This window comes from Budorcas taxicolor, chromosome 11 (genome assembly GCF_023091745.1).
Source record: "Budorcas taxicolor isolate Tak-1 chromosome 11, Takin1.1, whole genome shotgun sequence".
In the NCBI taxonomy this organism is placed as follows: domain Eukaryota; kingdom Metazoa; phylum Chordata; class Mammalia; order Artiodactyla; family Bovidae; genus Budorcas; species Budorcas taxicolor.
In genome coordinates this window covers 40,813,833-40,833,307 of record NC_068920.1, presented here as the reverse complement: position 1 = coordinate 40,833,307, position 19,475 = coordinate 40,813,833, and the positions used below count along the sequence as shown (strand labels likewise).

Below are 19,475 nucleotides of genomic sequence, written 5' to 3'. Positions count from 1 at the left end.
GCTGGAGAAGTGAGAAGGCAAGCAGCTGATTCCTGTTAAGATGAACACCAGGCGAATAAGCCAGAAAGTATGAGAATGCTCTGGAGGTTTTCGCTTTGTAAACCCCCGTTTGGCAGAAAGATCACAGAATCTGAGTTGAAAACACAATGTGTCCTCCTGCCCGGGTGCCTCATCCACTCATGCTGCCTGCTGGGGGCCTTGCTGCCTTCTGGCCATCCTGCCCTTCCCTGAGTTCTCCAGAGCACCAGCTCCCAGGTCCCCGAGAGGGAAAAATCGGAAGCCCCATGCCCTCTGGCTTTCACTGACTGTAAAAAAAAAAAAACACACAAAAAACTCATCAACAGGAGGGATTTTTTTTTTTTTTTACTTGCTCCTTGCCATAGAAAATAGTGAAATCCTGAACCTGAGCCAACGATTTTAAAATGGCATCTTTGTTCCATCTTTTTCACTCTCTTCTTCCCCCTGTCAGAGTCCATCAAATCTCGCAGTTCTTATTTTGTTTTAGGCTCTGCCACACATGGAAGATGCTGCTTTCTTCTTTCCCAGGATGCTGCCAGAGCCGCTGTGGGGCTCTGCAGGGCTGGGCTGACCACAGCAGACACTGACCCGGCTGCACACTGAGGCCGGCTCTCGCCACCCAGGAGTTCTTCCCGGAGAGCAAGGGTGCCTGGTGCTCCCTGACTGTCTCTCCTTGGGGCTTTGTGCCCAAAGTCTGCAGCAGTGAGAGAAGGAATCGATGTTAGGAGCAGGTAGAGAGGTTTATACTGGTAATCAGGTCCCCAGAGTTCTCCTGGGGCTTCCCTGGTGGCTCAGTGGTAAAGAATCCGCCTACCAATGCAGGAGATACAGGTTCAATCCCTGGCTCGGGAAGATCCCCTGGAGAAGGGAATGGCTACCCACTCCAGTATCCTTGCCTGGAGAATTCCATGGACAGAGGAGCCTGGCAGACTACAGTCCATGGAGTGGCAAAGAGTCAGACATGACTGAGCCACTGAACAACACCAATGAAGCCCTCCTTATGGCTTTTATTCTTTGTCCCCATCGTCCTCCTAAGCCCTGGTACTGCTAAGTTGCTTTAGTCATGTCCGACTCTGTGCGACCCCGTGGACTGCAGCCTACCAGGCTCCTCCGTCCATGGGATTTTCCAGGCAGGAGTACTGGAGTGGGTTGCCGTTGCCTTCTCCTCCTAAGCCCTGGTACTTCCTTTTCCTGATTGCTGCTCCCTCCCCTGCAATGCGACAGGACACCCTAGCAACTATTTTCTCACTGTTTTCTTCTTCCATCGCTGTCTTTGCAGTTTGTTAGGCCCAGACCTTACTAGCATGACCATTCCAGGGAGAAGGCAATGGAGACAGAGGATGATTTACCTCTTTCCCCTCTTGGGATGGCACTGAAGGCCATTGTTTTAATTTCCTCTTGGGGAAAAGTCATATTTGGTATTGATAACCTGATCAAATAAGAATACTTACAAGATTTAATTTTCATCGCACACTTGACTGTGCCCTTGGCACTTGGCTGAATGTCTCATGAGACTATCTCAATCTTCCCAGCAACATAGGAAGAAGATAGTACTGTTTTTATCCCCATTTTACTGATGAGGAAACAGGTTTAGACTTGCCCAAGTGACACAGCCATTAAGACTCAAGCCTAGATCTGTATGATTCTAAAGACTGTGTCCCTAAGCTAAAATTTTAGACACACTCTCCTTTATCATCAGTGGAGAAAGTAAATGACTTAATGAGATATGAGGAAACCTAGCAAAGTGTCTGTAGCATAATAAATATAAAACAGATAGATTCTATTAGAGTTACTCTTGTGACCCCATGGACTGTAGCCCTCCAGGCTCCTCTGTCCATGGAATTTTACATGTGAGAATACTGAAGTGGGTTGCCTTTTCCTACTCCTGGGGATCTTTCTGACCCAGGGATCGAAACTACACCTTTTATGCCTCCTGTACTGGCAAGCAGATTCTGTATGGCTCAGTGGGTAAAGAATCCACCTGCAATGCAAGAGATGAGGATTTGATCCCTGGGTTGGGAAGATCCCCTGGAGTAGGACATGGCAATCCACTCCAGTAGTTTTGCCTGGATAATCCCACAGACAGAGGAGCATGGTGGGCTACAGTCCACGTGGTTGCAAAGAGTCAGACGTGACTGAAGCAACTGAGCATGCACAAGCGTTATTGTTATGCCTAATGACTAAATTGATTCTGTTAAAATGTGTCTATAAAGATTCCAAATAGTTTGACTCTCAATACAGCTGGAGCCCCAAGTGGAATGCTTTTTTAAAAATATTCTTTGGACATTTAAAAAATGTTGCTCTTTCAAAGTAGTCTTTTTTAACTTATTTTATAGACTAATTTTCTACTAAACATCATGGCTAACTTTGGCAATTGGCTTATCATAGCCTCTTCCCTAGAGGAACTCAGAGACATCACTTAGCATAAAGGACAAATTTAAAATGCACGGGCACATTCAAAACAGAAATATCGACTCTGCCCCAACCTCAACCCTCAATCTGTGATCTCTTCCAAGGTCTTCCATTTAGGTGTGTTGAGTTTCATGTTAATGTTGCTGCTAAAAAAGGTATCAATGAACCTAATTTGGCAGCATTGCCCTCATTTAACAAGAGAAAGGCCCAGACCAAGAAATTCCCATCAACTTCAACTCTTGCCTTTCCAAGAGTGGCTCTGGGGTCCTTCTTGCCACCTGACAAAGGAGCAGCACCCAGATTCCCCATTTCTGAACTGGCATCACTAAGAGGCAGAACTGATCTTGGAGGCCCGAGGTCTGAGTTGGGATACCTGATGTATACATGGCTTTGTGTACTTGTACAGGGGCCTGGAGGAGCCTGGGAATGGAATGTCAGTGTTTTCTGCCCTAAATCATCTAAATCTCTTTAACTGAATAAGTAGGTTTCTCTCCCACTGTCTTAAAGCATTTTACAGAATATTTCCTTACATCTATTTTATATGGAATTAATACCCATTTTCCCGAAATCTCCGAGAATAGAATGACCTCTTTCCCTTTCATTCTCTCTGCCTTATTTTCTTTTTTCTTTCTGGAAATATTTATTGAACACCTACTATAAGCAGAGCAATATAGTGGAAGGCTCACCACCATTAAAAAGCATGTTGGCAAGGATCTCTGTTCAGTTCATCCATCCCAATAAGAGATGTTTGTCATGCCATTCTCTATTTAAGCAAATTCATGAATGTTTTAGGTTGCCGAAAACAGAGATTCAAAAGTTTAAGATTCGTTTCTAGAGAGAATTTAGATAGTTTTGATTTCTGCTTACAGCCAGTTTCATTTCCCGCTTCCTAAAATACTTAAGTATTTGTAAGATACTCGACATCTATATTTAGTCATACAAGCCTTTCATTTCCACCATAATATATGGGAGAGTTGGTGTTGAAAAAGAGCTCTTCCATTTTCTCTTTCCTATTGTCACAGTCATGCAGCTGCATGAAGGGGTGGGGCAATGTATTCAAAGGGGGAAGTGGAGGGACTTCCCTCGTAGTCCAGTGGTCTGGATTCTGCACTTCCACTGCAAGGGACACCGGTTCAATCCCTGGTCAGGGAACTAAGATCCCATGTGCCCTGCAGCACAGCCAAATAAGTAAATAATAATAATAAAAACAAAAGAAAGGGGAAAGCAGTAAGTGGCAATAAAAGATCTGAGTTCCAGATCCCTACTAACCAAACGTGTGATCTTGAACAAGCCACTTAACCTCTCTTGACCTTCTCCTGAAGTGTAGGCAGTGATATATTACCTTCCAGATGGTCTGCTAAGGTTCCATGCAGCAACTCTTACCTATAGATTTGGAGTGGTTTTCAGAATGGAGAAATTGTGGGGAGTTTTAAGAGGCAGCTAGAGTCTGCCTAGCATTAAGAGAGATAACGAGGCCCACTGTTCCTCACAGAATTGGCCAAAGTGGCCCTTTTGTAGAGGATTAGGAAATGAAATCCCAGAGAGGTCAAATTACTTTTGCAGAATCACGCTGTAGACGGATGAGGGGACGTCAAGGGTTGGAATCTATTTCCAAGCAGTTCTCAAGCTCATTGCCTGGAAGGGGCATTTCTTTCCTTTATTAGAGTAGCATCTTCTGCGTTATCCTTTCATTAAGCATTTGTTTACTCTTCTACTTTTTATGAACCTGTTTCCATTTGTTATTAACTTAAACTGATTCTGTTAAAAATTTCTTATACACATGTGAATTAATTTACAACATACGAACTCCATACCATACTCCAGCTGTTGTTCAGTCGCTAAGTGGTGTCCAACTCTTTGTGACCACATGGACTGCAGCATGCCACTCTCCCCTGTCCGTCACTATCCCCTAGAGATTGCTCAAATTCATGTCCATTGAGTCCGTGATCCTATCTAACCATCTCATTCTCTGCCACCCTCTTCTCCGTCTGCCTTTGATCTTTCCCAGCATCAGGATCTTTTCCAGCTAACCTTATTGAAAAAGACCCATTATACATGACTTCATTAAAATCATAGGTAAAGATACCAGGCCTGACCTAGTGAGAAATTTGGTGTAAGAGGATGAATGTCATTCTTTGCTGAACAAAGATGATCTGTCTGTTGGCAACATGCTTCAAACTGATTGTCCCTTAGTGGACAAGAGGTCCCCTTGTCCTCAGTACTAAAGGTAGATGTCATGATCTTGCTGTGATCCAAGGTCTTTCTATTTGCTGTTTCATGCTCTGACTATAGAGAGGAGGCCACACTCTGTATTTCATTCACATGATATCCTAGCCATCTAAAGAAATTAGCTAATCTTGAAAAAAGACAGATATTTCATCTCAGTTTTACCTTTTATCTGCTTACTATCTGAGTTACATTACAACCAACACATATCTTCAATTTTAAAGATGTAAGCAGAAAACCATGCTAGTGGTGCAAGGATGGCAGACACAGGTACCAGGTGTAGTGTTGTTAGACAAAACTTAGAATGTGATTAATCATCTAATGCTTGTTCAATGATAGGCACTGCCTTATTATGTCTCGTGATTGTGAGACACAAGTGCAAAGCCATTTACAGGGCAGAAGGAAGTGGAGGGCTACGAAGAGGAAAAATCTGTAGCTTTGCCCTATCCCTTGCTTGAGAGAACAGTTGTTATTATTTTGCTTCACAACCCCAGACTCTCATGTGGCCTGGAGGCAGGGGCCATTCATTCAATAAACACTGATTGAACACTCACTAGCAATGATGGAAATGACAGTGAATGAGACATACTCTGTGCCCTCAAAAAACTCACCATCTTCTCAGAGAGACAGAGAAGTACGCTTGTAAGTGACAACGCGGCACAGCAGTGCCACAGGCGAGCTGTGAACCAAGGGTTGTTGCTGTTTGGTTGCTAAGTTGTGTCCAGATCTTTGCAACCCCATGAACTGCAGCACACCAGGCCCTATTGGACTTCCCTGATATCTCAACTGGTAAAGAATCTGCCTGCAATGCAGGAGACCCTGGTTCGATTTCTGGGTAGGGAAGATCTGCTGGAGAAGGGGTAGGCTACCCACTCCAGTATTCTCAGGCTTCCCTGTGGCTCGGCTGGTAAAGAATCTGCCTGCAACGTGGGAGACCTGGGTTTGATCCCTGGGTTGGGAAGATCCCCTGGAGAAGGGAAAGTCTCCCCACTCCAGTATTCTGGTCTGGAGAATTCCATGGACTGTATAATCCTTGGGGTTGCAAAGAGTCGGACACGACTGAGCAACTTTTACTCACTAAGCTTCCCTGTCCTTCACTATCTCCCAGAGTTTGCTCAAACTCATGTCCATTGAGTTGGTGATGCTATGCAACCATCTCCTCCTCTGTCGTCCCCTTCTCAATGGTAGAGAACCAAGGGTAGAGGAACCCCATACAGGCAGCAGCCCCTGGGAGCGACAGGAAGATGACGCTTGAGCTGGATCTGGAAGAATGAGTAATCAATTCCTTGCTGTTCTGGGTCTGCCACCGAGCTTGAGTGTAAGCCCCATGTCCACCTTGCAGTGTGGTACCCGGGAGCAGGTAGGCCCCCACAGCTCTCCAGAAGGAAAAAGAGAGTGATATGGCCATCCCAGGCTTGTGGCGTTCTGTTGTGTTCCAGATCACATATCCATAAATAAGACAGGAAAGAGGACTTCTCAGAGGCTTTAGAGTGAGGGACTTGGGTGAGCAGTATCAGAATCTCTGTGTGATATGAGTCTCACTTCAGAAACCATGTTCAATATCAGAATAATTAAAGATCCATGTTATCAAAATATACAGCATGAAGATAAAAATGTGCCATCTTAATGTTTAACTAAAGAAACACCACTATAAGAAACGTCGAGGGATGACAGCACAAAATATCAAAATTTCAGGACAAAGTGTAGATATATTTTATCTGATTGCTCAGATAAAATTGATTGTTCAACCTCTGCTACCAAGTGGATTGAAGTCTTTTACTTTTGGGGCCATGCCAGTGCATGAAGAATTTTAGTTCCCCAACCAGTGATTGAACCTGGGCCCCCTCCATTGGAAGCACAGGGTGTTAACCACTAGACCACCAGGGAAGTCCTAGACTGGAGTCTTGATGAGAAAGTGAGAGATGATCTGGCTGAGACCTTGCAGCGTTCAGTAGAGTGACAAGTATAAAGGGTTGGGACACGTTTATGCTCTGGATGAGACCTATTCAAAGAATGTCATGCGAGTTACGCTCACGACTGACCCTATGTAAAACTTTAAAGCAGGATTTGGGCATCTTCTCTACCCACCCCTGCAGATCCCTCCTTTGGAGGCCTGCCATGCCCCTGAAGGACCCCCATGGACCCTGTGTCTCTCTGTGAGCCCACACCATTTACCCCTGCACTGTGGACCTCTTCTTTTATAAGATGAAAATGTCCCGACACTCACCTTTAAGGAGCCAGTGTATTTGCATTTCAAGAAAGGTTTTTTTTGGAACCACTGAAACCTCATTTCCAAAGTCACATACCCAGCTCAAAGGGCAGAAAAGTTGCTTGGGATGGTTTTTTTGACATCTCCTGGAGCTGCTGCGTTCCTACAGGCTAATCCCTGCCTTGCCCCGTTGAAAGCCAACCCTCATTCTTCTTTCTCTCTCCCTCTTGCCTCAGAACCCTGCCCAGATGCCGTGAGGTGATAGGGGACCCGTGTTCTTAGCCACTGCGGGCTGGAGTGAAAAAGAGGGAGAGAGTCCTGGTTCTACCTGAAGCTCACATCAGCGGGCCTTGCATTTTATTCCTGTCTCTGCAAGAGACGGTTTATTGATTAATGGAACTTTATTAGACTTATTAGAGCAAATAAAACACATGCACACACACATAAATCCTTCTGTACCCCTCCCAAACCACTGGCTGGCGGAACGAGTTCTATTTCCAGCCCTGACATCTTGCCCGTCTGTCATTCTCCGTCCTGGCTGCATCAAGTTCCATTGGGTTTGAGTTTATTGGCGACACAGTGAAGTTTATGTTGTCATAGAAATTAGCCTTGATGGACAGGGATACGGCCAGGGGATCAGGAGAGCTGGGCAGCCTCGTGGTGTTGGCATGACTGAGATGTTAGGGTGCCTGGAACCTTCTCCAAGAAAAATCAAAGCTGGCTCTTTTGCAGCAGCAAACGAGAGCAACAAGACACTCCCCAGGGATGGACGCTGGGACGTGATTGTGAGCTGTCCAGCTCCCATTCCCCCCAACCCTCCTGGTGCCCCCCTAGTGCCAAAAATCCTTCCCCGAGCAATGGAGGCAGGGCTGGGAGGCCTGAGGTTAATCCGCCCTTCTGCAGTTCGTGGTTAGCTTTCGTAGGCTCTTGGCGGTTTGACAAAGTTGGATAATAATTCAATATTTCTTTCTGAAATACTTGACCTTATTGTTAGTTTTTGTGACAAGGGGAATTTAAAGGAGCTGCAAAAAATGCAAGTGAGTGTGGCTGAGAAAGGCCAGGGTACGCCCCTGACTAGCGCAGTTTCTTTTCCTGACGTCTATAAAATGTAGGTGAAAACAGGTCAACATTGATGTTGGCAAATGGGAAAACCAGTTCTATTGTTAGCCAACAAGCTTCAGATATAAATGTAAGTCTGGTTCAATCAAAACCACGTTTGTTTTAGACTCTAGTGATGTGCTTTCTATTAAAAAAAAAGCCTATTTATATAGACACACGAAATAAAATATTCTTTGACCAGAAGGATTCTTTTCTGAGTATCACAAGGACTTGTTGGAATACAAGACTGCTTTCATTTTCTTTTTTAAAATTTGTAGGAGACACACTCCCAGTATCTTCCCTTCTCTTTATGTTGAACCAGCAAGAGCTGTTGAAGATTAAAATCATATATAAAGAAAAATTCTGCATTGCCCGATGTGGGGGCTTCTTGGAGATGGCTGGCTGGGGGCTGAGAAAGAAATTAAGTTATTAGGAGGTCAAACATAGAGCCTGCCCCCCCCAAGATTTGGCCTGAGTCTATCATTGCTTTTATGAGCTCCTCTCAAGAGGCTCATAAGACACGTTTGAGCTTACAAAGGAGGATCAGGAGAGAAGTTTAGCCACTTGCCAAATCCAGATTGTGGAGGGTCGGTAAATTTTAGCCTACTGGGCAGCTCGCTGATTCTGCTTTCTCTCTGTCCTAGGAGCCTCTCAAGTCCTATTCCGCAAGGAACTAGGAACAATCATATAATGTTGAATATGGGCTAGTTAATAGAATTCTAGAAGGATTTACTTTTTTCTTGTGAGATCATTTTTTTTTCCAACTTGGGGTGAAATTCACATGACATAAAATGAATCTTTCTGTAGAAAATATGTATTTATCTGGCCGTGTTGGGTCTTAGTTGCAGTGTGCAAATGTGCCATACAGGATCTCTCGTTGTGGTGCATGACTCTCTAGTTGTGACATGGGGAGTTCAGTAGTTGCGGTGTGGAGGCTTAGTTGCCCTTTGGCATGTGGGATCTTCCTGGACCAGGGCTCAAACCCATGTCTTTTGCATTGGCAGATGGATTCTTAACCACTGGGCCACCAGGGAAGGGCCCGAATGAACCATTTTTAAAGGGAACCTTTCAGGGGCATTTAGTCCACCCTCCGCATTGTGAGACTGCTGCATTCCCATGACCCCAAACAGATGCCATTAAACCCGGGCCACCTCTAGGTCCACTTTTGAACACAAGTTGGTTAGCTGTGTTCTTGCACAGAGTGCCGTCTTAGAGCCTCATGATTTAAACAAGGCTTGACTGTATTTCCAGAAAGGACCCAAGAGGAGAGAAGATTTGCTGTACGAAGGACTAGAGGCCCCGGGCAGGGCAGGGCAGGGGAAAAGCGGGCAGGAGGGATGTGGGCACAGGGGAGATCGCCTCTGCAATCACTGGGTAACCTGGAACCAGAGACGTTCTGAACTGGAGAAGGTGACCATCTGTTGGGGTAGCTGCTCCTTCTGAGGCTTATTTTTTGTCTCCTACTGAGGTGATGAGCCCTTTAAAATTCTCAGCATTCTCACTCTCTCGCATCCCGCGTCCCGTCTAGGAGGCCGTTTATTCCTTTAATTTGTGTTGGTCGGCATCCAAGTCTGGCACCAGGCAGTCCCCAGTGGAGAAGCCGGGAGGTGGTGCAGGCTCACCCAGGTTAGGGAGGGAGTGCTCCCCGGGATGCTAACTGCGAGTTGTCTCCTTCAATACACATCATCCTGCTGGATAATCATTTTCAAATGGCAAACAATAATAAAAGCTTTCCTCTCTATTGCTTCCAAGTGTCAACGTATCTACACAGGCTGTAGACGTGTGTGTGTATGTGTGTGTGTGTGTGTGTGTGTGTGTGTGGGTGTGTGTGGGTGTGTGTGAATTCTCTAAGAAAAAGAAGTTTGGGGGAGCACTTGAGTGTGTTGGAAAGGCTGAGAATCACCTCAGGTTGCTTTCCAAACACTCTACTGGTGGCTGACCTGGAACCTGGATCAGAGATAGAGGAACAAAAGTGTCGGGTGACCGTAATTTTTAATCCATATCTGGAGGGAGTTGGCGGGTTCTCTTCTGAGCTGGGCCCCTTGTGAACCTAGGGTGAGCTTCAAGCTGGGAATGAGACAGGGTGGGGGGATGCCAGAGGCTAGATATGGCTGCTAAGGATGTGTGACTGGATCTTGAAAGGAAAATCCCAAAGTCTTTGGCTGCAGAGTGAGAGTGAGGCTGATGCCCCCGTTCAGGGTGCACGTGTGTTTTGGGTCTACACAGTCTATCTCATTGTGATCCCTTTTCCTGGAGTATCTATTTTCCTTGAAGTGGTTGATGTAACTTAACTGCTAAGAAATTTCAAGCATTTTTTAATGTTAAGATATAGATGAATAAAGTATGGAATGCAATATGAAATTCATAGGAGTTGGAGAGATAAAACAGGACTCTGGAGAAATTTCCTACTTATAATGGGCTGCTGCTGCTGCTGCTAAGTCGCTTCAGTTGTGTCTGACTCTGTGCGACCCCCATAGACGGCATCCCACCAGGCTCCCCCATCCCTGGGATTCTCCAGGCAAGAACACTGGAGTGGGTTGCCATTTCCTTCTCCAATGCATGAAAGTGAAAAATGAAAGTGAAGTTGCTCAGTCGTGTCGGACTCTTAGCAACCCCATGGACTGCAGCCTACCAGGCTCCTCCATCCATGGGATTTTCCAGGCAAGAGTACTGGAGTGGGGTGCCTTGCCTTCTTTGGGTCAAATTCAGGCTGATGCCCCAGGGTTAACGGTTTGCTCTCTGCAGTCAGGCGGTCGAAGTGAAAATAAAGGAGGAGTCTGGTGGGTGTTCAGAGCATTTTCCCAGAGGCCTGTGGAGTATCTGGATCTTGTAGAATTTCCTCCCCAACACCCTGTCCTTGCATGCATCCAAATCCATCTCCTCTTACAAATCTTCAGGTCTGCTTCTGTGCAGACTTCTAGCCATTCTGACTCAAGTGCTCAGTGACACCGTATCTTGTCTGAACCCCATGAGTTTGGTGCTCTAATCCTCTTACATTCTTTTGGTTATCTATGTTTCTGCTTAACCAGCAGCATCACAGTTTAGTGGTTTAGAACAATAACTGTTGTATTGCTCATGATTCCGTGGGTCAAAAATGCTGGCAGGGCTCAGCCCTGCAGTTTTGCAGGGCTAGCTTGAGCTTCCTCATGGCATGGTGGTCCCAGGGTAGTCAGAATTCTTCCAGTCAGGGCTTCTAAGAGGCACAAAAGTGGAAGCTGCATCTCTCTTAAGGTCCACCTTGAAGAGGAGATGGGCAAGGTCACTCTTCTACCACGTTCTGTTGGTCAAAGGCAATCACATGGGCCAGCCTCGGGTCAAGGGGAAGGGAAGTAGACCCCACAACTCTTCATGGCAAGAGAGGCATAGCCTATGAGCTTAACCCCTCTGTAGCTACATCCTTAGATGTTACAGTTCTCAATGACCCCTCTCAGGGTCCACTGCAGTGGGACTTGGTCAGCATTTGGTGATTGTTTCAGGATCCAGACATCAGTGACAGGTGTGGGAGAAGAGACCTCAGGTGTGAGGCATCTGGATAAGGGGCATTCTGGCCATAGAGAATAGGTTTGTTTATCAAGAGGAGTCCCTAATATTTTGTCAAAAGGGTCATGATATGCTTTTCTGAGTCCTGTAATGGATCAAATATATGCCAAATATACTAGGGTCGAGGGACTCTCTTTATGGGGAAAGCAGAAGGTCACACCACTTAACAGTTCTGCAGGGAAGAGCTGGGTGGCAGGATCCCTCTAGACTTGGCCAGGGCACCTGGGGGCAGTCAGGCTGGAAAGTCTGCCCTGGTTGTCACTCAAAGACTCATCAAGGGTTCAAGAGCCACCCTTCCAGGAGAGCAGAGAAAGAGGCTATTGTTTCTTGCCACTTTAAGTAGCTGATGACAGTACAAAAGAATGTGGGTAGAACCTTCCCTGTTAACTATGGAGGATTAGAACCAACTGAAGAACTAGGCTCTTGAAGCCTCTGGGCGCAAGGTGTGGGAACCACTGTGGGGGCAGAAAGGGAGGGAGCGTCCCCGGGGGGGTGGCCCTGTTGATTCTAGAGTTCCATCCCTCCACCTCCCAGGGACTGAAACCTTCATCCCACTGGGCGTTGGTTTCCCAATAGGCAAAATGGGGACACTCGTTCTTAGGAATTTTTTTGTTTGTTTGGTAGAGTAAATAAAATAACCTAAACAGAGGGCCCTAGCATAAGTATTAAATATTAGCATAGAATAAATAAATATTAACTTCTCTCTCTCCAAAATGTTAGAATAGGGAACTTGGATCACTGAGTCCAATTTGCGAATGACCAGACTGAGGCCTGGACTTGTTAACATGACTTGCCCAGGTTTAAGGATCGCACTAGGGTTTACCCAGTGGCTCAGGGGTAAAGAATCCACAGGCAGTGCAGAAGACACAGCTGATGCGAGTTAGGTCCCTAGGTTGAAAAGATCCCCTGGAGAAAGAAATGGCAACCCGGTCCAGTATTCTTGCCTGGAGAATCCCATGAACAGAGGAGCCTGGCGGGCTGTGATCTATGGGGTCGCAAAGACTTGGACATGACTGAAGCGACTCAGCACGCATGCACACAGCACACTGGTGCATCCTCTCGGCCCAAGGCTCCTCCTTGACATCTGAGTCCTTCTAAGGACATGCAGTATTTCAGTTGCAATAGCACACTGCAACTCAAAGTGGCCACTTTGGCCTTTATTCTTGGTAGCTTGCCCCATAGGACCCCAAAGAACATTGGGGTAACCAGAAGATAAAATGCTGCAGAAACATTGAAACTAAATGAGACAAAATACCACCTCCAACACTGGCAAATTTCAACACGAAAATCTTATAATTTTATTTTTTTAATTTTAATTAAAAATTTTTAAAATAGCAAAACCATTTTGGATTGGGGTCTAGCCAATTAACAATATTGTGGTAGTTTCAGGTGAGCAGTGAAGGGACTCAGCCATCATATACATATCCGTTCTCCCTCAAACCCCCCTCCCATCCAGGCTGGCATATAATATTGAGCAGAGTTCCATGCAACAGGGCTTCACTGAAAGCTCCGTTGGTAAAGAATCCACCTGCAATGCAGGAGGCCCTAGTTTGATTCCTGGGTTGGGAAGATCCTCTGGGGAAGGGATGAGCTACCCACTCCAGTATTCTGGCCTGGAGAATTCCATGGACTGTGTATAGTCCATGGGGTTGCAAAAAGTAGAACGCGACTGAGCAACTTGCACTTTCACTTTCTTTCCAGGCAATACGAAAATCTTTGAATAAAGCCATCCATTGAAATCACGTTACTTAGTCTTTGTTTCTCTATCAATTTCTTTTTATTAAAAAAAAAATTATTTGAAAGATCAGTCCAGAATTACAATAAAATAGAAGATGTCTCTTTTTGTCTATCTCTCCTCTCCTGCTAATTCTACTCCAGACAACTCATACGTGGGTCCAACTTTGCCTCTTCTTCCATCAACAACTCCTAGTGGACTTGTTGCCTAGCCACTTCCCCCCCTTCCCCATCCCCTCCTTGAGAGTTAGGGCATTCAGTCTGTATAATTAAGTTTTCCAGAATCCCAGGTTTAGAGACATGGTACTTGGGCCTCATCATCTGTTCAGTTCAGTTCAGTTCAATTGCCCAGTCGTGTCCGACTCTTTGTGACCCCATGAATCGCCGCACGCCAGGCCTCCCTGTCTATCACCAACTCTCACTGAACAATAAATCACCCCAAAATATGGTGGTGCAGGAGGCTGATATTTAATTATGCTCACAGATTCCAAGGATCAGAAATTAGAACAGGCTTGTCTCCATGGTACACAAGTGGCCTCAGCTGGGAACAGCTTGAAGGACTGAGGGGTATCTTCATTCACTTGTTGGTTGCATTTTAAAAGATTACAGAGACATAATAATTAAAAATGGGACTACCTTGGGTAATCTTGGGGGAAAGTATGGCTTTTAAGCAGTTGACTGGACATTTTCATTCTCCACCCGTGAGAGTAAGACCGTTCCGGTGGACCCCCACACCCTCACCCCAGAGCCTATGTGGTGATGAACTGGACTTTGTGTTTTTTTCCACCAACAGCAGAGGAAATAGTGAAAGTAAAAGTGAGTTCGCTCAGTCGTGTCTGACTCTTTGCGACCCTATGGACTGTAGCCTAACAGGCTCTTCCGTCCATGGGATTTTCCTGGCAAGGGTACTGGAGTGGGGTGCCATTTCCTTCTCCAGGGATCTTCCCAAAGCAGGAATTGAACTCGGGTCTCCCACATTGCAGGCAGATGCTTTACCCTCTGAGCCACCAGGGAAGGCCCAGAGGTAATAGTAGTGCAGGAAAGTCTCCTTAAAAGCAGAGCACAGGGAGTTGTGGCTTCATTTTGAGGGATGGTTGGGCCCCACCCTCTAGCCTTGCCCCCACCTGTGTACATACCCAGAAGGAACATGCTTTGTATTGAATCTGAAGAGGAGTCTTTGAAGCCCTCAGAGATCTTCAGAGCAAAGTGCTGGGTGAGGTCAGGGCATTCAGGAGATCTGAATGGAGGGAGGAAGGGGGGCTGGGTGTGTGCCAGCTGGCTGACCTTGAGGTGGATGCAGCTAGGGGGGTGCCCCGCTCATGGCCAGGCAGCCCAGCAGCCGTGTGGTCCAGGACAAGACACCTGGTGTGCTGCCCCCCATCTCCTTCTGTGCCTGAAGTGAAGGGACCATTGAAAAGCTCGCATCCTGCTTTGTAGAGGGCACTGTGTTAGGCGCTGCGTCTCATTCATCTGTTTCATTTACTCCATGAATCCAACTCATGCCTATGAAGTAGGCTTTATGGTTTCTGTTTTATTTTATTTCAGTTAAGAGACTGAAGCTCATGAAAAACTGTTATTGTGTAATTGAGAAGTTTTGTCCAACTCTTTTGTGACCTTATGGAAGGTAGCCCACCAGGCTCCCCTGTCCATGGGATTTCCCAGGCAAGCATACTGGAGTGGGTTGCCATTTCCTTCTCTAGGAGATCTTCTACACACAGGGATCAAATCTGTGTCTCCTGCACTGCAGGCAGATTCTTTACCACCGAGTCACCTGGGAAGCTCTGACTATCACTGAGACAACTGGGAAACAAACAAACAAAAAGAATCAATTAACAAAAAGGTAACTTTCCAAAACTAAGTGTGATGGAAGATACTTGGACAAGGTAAACAACGATAGGCAGTCAGGTATGCGTTCGTGATAAGTTGCTTCAGGTGTGTCTGACTCTTTGTAATGCTATGGACTGTAGCTCTCCAGGTTCCTTGGTCCATGGGATTCTCCAGGCAGAAATACTGGAGTGGGACTCTTTGTGATGCTATGGAGAGTAGCCCTCCAGGCTCCTTGGTCCACGGGATTGCTAACTGCTAAGTCACTTCAGTTGTGTCCGACTCTGTGCGACCCCATAGACGGCAGCCCACCAGGCGCCCCCGTCCCTGGGATTCTCCAGGCAAGAACACTGGAGTGGGTTGCCATTTCCTTCTCCAAAGCATGAAAGTGAAAAGTGAAAGTGAAGTCGCTCAGTCATGTCCGACCCTCAGTGACCCCATGGACTGCAGTCTACCAGGCTCCTCCATCCATGGGATTATCCAGGCAGAAATACCGGAGTGGGTTACCATGCCCTCCTCGAGGGAATCTTCCTGACCCAAGGATCTAACCCCATTTCTTACATTTCCTGCATTGGCAGACAAGTTCCTTACCACTAGAGCCACCTGGGAAGCCCAGTCGGGCATATTTATGTGTCAAATTAATATATAAACAATTCAGTTATCCATTTGTTTCTTTATATAGTTTAAAATATGTGTCATCTGCTGTTCTAGACACTGCAGATGACAAAGGCAGATAAACAGTAAATGAAAAATAAATAACATAATGTCAAGTTGTGCTAAGTGTTTTGCATAAACAAGAAACGAAGAAAGGGGATAGAGAATAATGAGGTCGGTGAGGATTTTGTTTCACATAGGATTGCCAGGACTGATCTTTCTGAAGAGGTCATACTTGAATAGAATCCTGAAGAAAGTGAGTGAGTAAGCTCTGACCCCAGGGGAAACTGTTTCAAGCATCAGGAGCTATAAGTGCAAAGGCCCTGAAGCAGGCATATGCTTTGTCTTTCTTCTTGCACTCACACAGGCGATCTTTATGAGATAATACATGTGTTGTCTGTTTCTCTAGTTATAATACCCACTCTTGGCTCTAGAAACAGTGAGAAGGCTTATGAGCTTGGAGAGTAGTGAGAGAGCCACGAGATGGAAGAGATGGAGCCAGGACCAGTTCAAGGACCACCAGTCAGTCGTAGGCTGTGATGGACTTTGGACCAGAGAAGCTGATGGTGATGGTGGATAGAGGCCATGAGCTACTTTAGGCTTTGGTATTTTCTTTTTAAATCAACTTTTAATTTTGACCATTTTCCAATCTTTAGAAACGTTAGGAGAACTTTACAATAAATACTCTTCGCTTAGTTTGTTCATCAATTCATATTTCACCGTATTTACTCCCTCTGTTTTTCTCTCAGTCATTTTAAAGTCAAGTTGCAGATATCAGGATACTTCACACCTAAACATTTCATCATGTATTCCAAAATACAATGATCATACCCATGAGACTTTGACCTATTGTATCATATGATATGAGTGAGTGAGTGAAGTCACTCAGTCGTGTTTGACTCTTTGTGACCCCATCGACTGTAGCCTATCAGGCTCCTCCGTCTATGGGATTTTCCAGGCAAGAGTGCTGGAGTGGATTGCCATTTCCTTCTCCAGGGGATCTTCCCGACCCAGGAATCGAACCTGGGTCTCCTGCATTGCAGGCAGACGCTTTACCGTCTGAGCCACCAGGGAAGACCATATATCATATGATATACGATCATTTAAATATTAAAATATATTATTTAAATATGTTACTATATTACAAATAGTGAGCTATTAAATTTCTCAAATTGTCCCAGTGACATTCTTTACAGCTACTTAAGAAAAACTCCAGGATTCAATCAAGGATCACATTTTGCATTAGTGTCTGTGCCTCTTGTCTTTTCTCATTTAGAATCAGCTCAGTTTGGTTCAGTCCTCAGTCATGTCTGACTGTTTGCGACCCCATCGACTGCATGCCAGGCTTCCCTGTCCATCACCAACTCCTGGAGCTTGCTCAAACTCATGTCCATTGAGTCGGTGATGCCATCCAACCATCTCATCTGTCGTCCCCTTCTCTTCCAGCCTTCAACCTTCCCCAGCATCAGGGTCTTTTCTAAGGAGTCAGTTCTTCTCATCAGGTGGCCAAAGTATTGGAGTTTCAGCTTCATCATCAGTCCTTCCAATGAATATTCAGGACTGATTTCCTTTAGAATGGACTGGATTGATCTCCATGCAGTCCAGGGGACTCTGAAGAGTTTTCTCCAACACAGTTCAAAAGCATCAATTCTTCGGTGCCCAGCTTTCTTCACAGTCCAACTCTCACATCCATACAAGACTACTGGAAAAACCATAGCTTTGACTAGATGGACCTTTATCGGCAAAGTAATGTCTTTTCTTTTTAATATGCTTTCTAGGTTGGTCATAGCTTTTCTTCCAAGGAGCAGGCAAGGAGGATTATAATTTAGAATAATCCTCTATAAACAGCTCAGTGGGAGATGAGTTTGAGAAGGCAGATTGGGACCAGATAATGGAGACTTTAGGTGCAAAGCTAGTGATTTGGGGCTGCAAGAAGCCACTGAAAATTTTGGCCTATTGAAAGTGGTATTGTAGGATGGTTCATGCAGCTGCTGGCTACAGAATGGATTTGTCCTGAGAAAGGCCTTGTGGAAGGAACAAGTAAGATGGTGACATTGGCCTGCATCCTCATCCTCGCCAGGCCCCACCCTCTCCTCTTTCCTTGTTCTGGTTTCCAGTGCAAAAGCGCTGTCTCTGATACTCCTCCTCTGCCTCTGGCTTTACTTCTATCCTCTGTTTCCTCTCTCCCATTCTCCTTTCTGACTCCCTTCTGCCACTCATCCTTCAGAGGCTTCATCTAAAATGTGGAGCCAAGTGCGGGGGCACCTGGGGTCCTTCTCAGGAAGGAGGAGGGCCCACAGCTCACCTGCCTGGATGTTCTCAAGTTAGAGCAGTTCTTGGGACTCCTCTGGTGGCTCATTGCTCGGCACTTCCACTTCAGGGGTCACAGGTTCAATCCCGGGTCAGGGAACTAGCATCCTGCATGCCATGCAGTATGGCCAAAAAACTACATGAAAAAATAAATATCACTCCAGTCATTTTTTTTTTTAAAGGACAGTTCTTTTCCAGAACTTGGAGGGTAAAAAGGGAAATGCCCAAACGCAGGAACTTTAGAGTCTGCAGTTTTAACCCAGCTTCCTGCCTCTGCAACGTCATTTCTTCCTTTCCCCAAGTGTTCCTGTAGCTCCTTCCCACAACTAGGAATCTGGAGAGTAAGAAAGCTTCAGACTTAGATGCTGTCCTCCTCAGCATGGACCTCTGGTCCTCTTGGGTCCTTGCCAGTCACGCCTGTGCTTCCACGTGGCAGCTTCCTCCTGGGGTAAAAGGGGTGCTGGCCTCTGTATTTGAGGACAGAGCAGGGGGTAAAGTCTGGACTACAATTGGGATCCTAAGTGGGCACAGTGACCAGGACTTCCAGGAGAGCCCTTGCTTCTGCAGTCTGGTCTTGAGAAGTGACCCAGGCTGGAAGTATAGCCCTTGTTGGTGGAGGGACAACCTGGCAAATGAGTCTTGAGCAGGTGGGGGTTTGTGGGAGCCCCTCAAAGCCCACCATAGGTAAACTGGCTACTCCATTGTTTCTCATTATTCTACCTGTCCTTCCAAAAGTTGGTAAGTTTCATCACTCTTGCCCAGAGCAAACCCAAAAGCCCTATGTGTAGTTTGCCAATTTCTGTGGTGTAAATACTTCCTCTTTGGCCAAGTTCAAACACCAGTGTGATGTCACTATAGCCAGAACTGAGAAGTGATGGGCACAGCTGGTTCTCAGAGGCTGGTGAGAATTGGCTCAGGGCACTTTTTCTTTCTGCCTCTGCAAAAATACTTGGGAACTTTTTCTTTAGGGATCTCTGGAAGTCCTGGACTTATCATGTTTAAGCACATGTAGAAACCACAGATGCAGCTTCTATGCGACACCTGGGAATGGCTTGTGCCCTGGGGCTACATTGCTAAAGTTGGAGGGCTCACTATTTCAGGTTTGGTGACCCCACCCCATGTGGCATCTGTTCACTAGAATGTGTGTGCAGGTCGCCATTATACGTAGTCACTAGGTCTGTGTTCTTGAAAGGAGAGTCCTGGTTGTCACCTTCAGCAATATGATGAGAATTAGCTAAATATGGAGGTCTTCATTGCTGCACACGGGCTTTCTCTAGCTGTGGCAAGCGGGGGCTACTCTCTAGTGGTAGCACGTGGGATTCTCCTTGTGATAGCTTCTCTTGCTGCAGAGCATTTACTTTACTGGGCCCTAAAGCATGGGCTCAATAGTTGTGGCACATGGGCTGTTTTGTCCTGAGGCATGTGGGATCTTAGTTCCCAGACCAGGGAT

The 19,475-nt window shown here is 46.0% G+C and overlaps 1 protein-coding gene and 1 non-coding gene across 2 annotated transcripts in view; one reads left to right on the top strand and one right to left on the bottom strand.

The window, feature by feature from the left end:
* The window catches only part of RUNX2 (RUNX family transcription factor 2), a 342,616-nt gene that overhangs the window by 232,925 nt on the left and 90,216 nt on the right, over nt 1–19,475 (top strand). The window lies entirely within an intron of this gene.
* On the bottom strand, nt 16,718–16,789 carry TRNAC-GCA (transfer RNA cysteine (anticodon GCA)). Its single transcript has one exon. It is a non-coding gene; the product is annotated as a tRNA-Cys (tRNA).